Genomic DNA, 3,030 nt, shown 5'->3' with positions numbered 1-3,030 from the left:
GGCGTCTTGCTTGTTTCCAGCCTGCTTTTATGCTTTCCGTCTCTGAAGACGTCACTCAGCGCGCCTCCTACACCTTGACCCATAATTGTGTGTCTCACGCTTGCGCTTCATCTTTAGAGTGCATCACCAAAGCCATACTGACCAACCAGACTGCTCTGAGGGACCGGACACACAGACAACTTAATATTGTGTTACATAGTACAAGTAGATATGGGCAACTTTGTCTAGAAGCTCAGTTCATAATCTTTACGAAAAAATGTTCTCCCCATGTCTATGTGGATTTCCCTGCAACCACAGCCTGTCAGGGTTGGTGAAGTGGCCTGGACTCAATTCAGTGGGTTTCAGGGTGCAGGAACAGGCCTTGACAGAGTTGGCTATACAAAGACAGTCATCGTTCAAAATTCTTCATCTTAGGAACGACAAGCAAGGCAAACGTTTGTGGCTGTGAAAATCAGATGTGGCGATTTTCAAACGTGTGCCGCTAACTTCCCAAATTACAACTAACTGTAGCCTGCGGAGTGGGTGGGCATTTTGAGACAGGAGTTGAATATGAGTGACGTCCAACCACAATCTCGCTCATTCTTACATCTGATGCTGCGTTCATCGGCTGTGGTTCACTCATCTTGTCACGTTCATTACTCACAGGTCTCCTCTAATTATCTTGACCTTCACAGCTCCAAAAAAATGATGGTAATATAGTTGGAGAAGCCCAAGAAAAATGTAAAAAGAGAATGTAAAAAGCTTTACTAAAAAGTGTATCTAATGAAGAGAACATGTACTAGGGTTTGTTTCAAAGACTGATGTGAATACAGAGTGAAGTACCACATTTCTCAAGGTCATTGCGTGAGGTAGAGGTAGCCGAGTGGGTGAGGAGGGGGTCCTCTGATAGGCGATCCCTTGTAGTTTTCAGTAGGCATCATGCCTTGGTCCGGTGCACACCACGCTTTTGCTGTCAAAACGTTTTTCAAAAACAACTAATCCATCATCGCTATGCAACACGCCTTCCGAACGCACTTCAGCATTCCTCCTAATGGTGACGTCTCAAATCGGAAGAGAGTTCCTCAGTGGGTGGCTAAATTTAGCCAGACAGGTACAACATTGAACAGAAAATCTCCAGGCTGTCCTTGGACTGTACGAGTGAACGCCTGAAAACATCCAAGCTGTAAGGGCCACAATTGCAGTCTCGCAAATCATGCTTCTGCCTTAGGTACTTCCAACACGTCTTTGAGGAGGATTTTGCATGAGGACCTTAATTTCCATCCATACAAAAATGATGGTAGTGCAGGAATTCAATGAGAGAGACTGGGAGAGGCGTAGAGAGTTGTGTGTGAACTTTCTGCAAACCATTCATCGAGATGCCATCGTCATGTGCAGCAACAAGGCACATTTTCATGTGAATGATTGCACAAATAAGCAAAACTTTCGCTATTGGGCTGAAACCAACCCTTGCACAATTTGGCAATGTAGGCCCTTGCTTTTTTGAGGAGGGGGGAGCAACGGTCAACGTCACTTCAGAATGTTACATTGAAATGCTAGAGAAGTTTTTGCGGCCCCAACTGGAAGAAATGCATGTGGTGGATGCCTGGTTTCAACAGGATGGAGCAACAGCTTATACAGCACGGAGAGCCATGCAAGTTTTGCGGGAGATGTTTCTGGGGAAGCTGATCTCCCTGCGCGGAGATGTCGGGTGGCCCTCACATTTCTTCTTGTGGGGCTATCTCAAGTCAAAGGTATACACAAACTGACCTCAAAACATTGAAACCATCAAGGAAGCTATTCGCCATGAAATCGGCATTATTTCCCTTGAAATGGCCGAATGAGTCATGCGTGCGTTCAGAAATTGTCTCGAAGAATAAAATGTTATTTTATTAAAGTTTTATTTGATCCACAAAACAATTTATATAATATGACAGTACCTTTCATTGAAACAAAATTAGAAGATTCAAAGTCTGTTCAATTGGTCCCACTGTACACAAAAACAACTAAGATTTCCACACTAAAACACTCAGAAAAGAGAAGTAATTAGTAATAAAAAGAGGCCCACTGTGTTCTACAACCTCGTATTATTAAGAAACACAACAGGAGTTCGGCAGACTCACTTAACAGTAATGAATCCTTGCCAAACTAATTAAGTTTTGTAAAGATCCACAGAAAAAATTCATTTTGCCCAGTTTTAGATAATATAAAACATAATTTTAGTATTAAGTAATGGAGGGTGCATTAGGATTCCTTCAAATGAGTAGAATTAGTTGACATGCTAACAATTTAGTGCAGGAAACAACAGTTTATCACCAAGCTTGTGTGAAAGAACTCCAAAAACTGCTGTAAGAGGATTTGCGAGGATTGTAAAATCTACACCGCCTGATTGAGAAGAATAAGGGGGTTGAAATTATGGACGTCACAAAACATAAGTCTGAGCGAGGCCGGAGCTACCCGACATTGTTAACAATTAATGTCCAGTGCCGGTCAAGTTTTAAGTTTAACTTGGAGAGGTGTGTTCAGTGTACAACTGCAAGTTCTGCACAAACTGAAGAAGAATGAAGTCTGGGGATTGCGAAATGCCCGAGAAGTTGATCGAGAGATGCCAGTGGTGGTCGAGTGGTGAGCATTGTGACATTTCCCCATTTAAATGAACGGTAATTAAGTATTCACAAAAACAGAAGTTTTCAGGAATGGATTAGCTTCACAAAGGTGGAAAGCCTGGACCATATTAAACAGAGAAATTAAATGTCCATCTTAAAATAGAGACATTTCTTTAATTGTAAAAAAAAAAACATTTGAACACATTAAAATACACAAAACAAAGCAACAACACATTTAAGTGCAAATAACCTCGATGACAAACATATACAAATGCAAAACAGTGGTGCTGGATTTGGTAAAAGCTGAATATTAGCTTGTTGTGGATTCAATTTTGTTAGGTTTGTACAAAAACTTAAATAAAAAATTATATATATATAAAAAAAAAACTTTTTAAAAACCACACTTATATTAAGTTAAAAAGTGTACTAAAAAGTAAAAAATAAGTCT

Source organism: Erpetoichthys calabaricus, chromosome 1 (assembly GCF_900747795.2).
Source record: "Erpetoichthys calabaricus chromosome 1, fErpCal1.3, whole genome shotgun sequence".
Lineage (NCBI taxonomy): Eukaryota > Metazoa > Chordata > Cladistia > Polypteriformes > Polypteridae > Erpetoichthys > Erpetoichthys calabaricus.
This window is presented reverse-complemented; position numbering follows the sequence as displayed.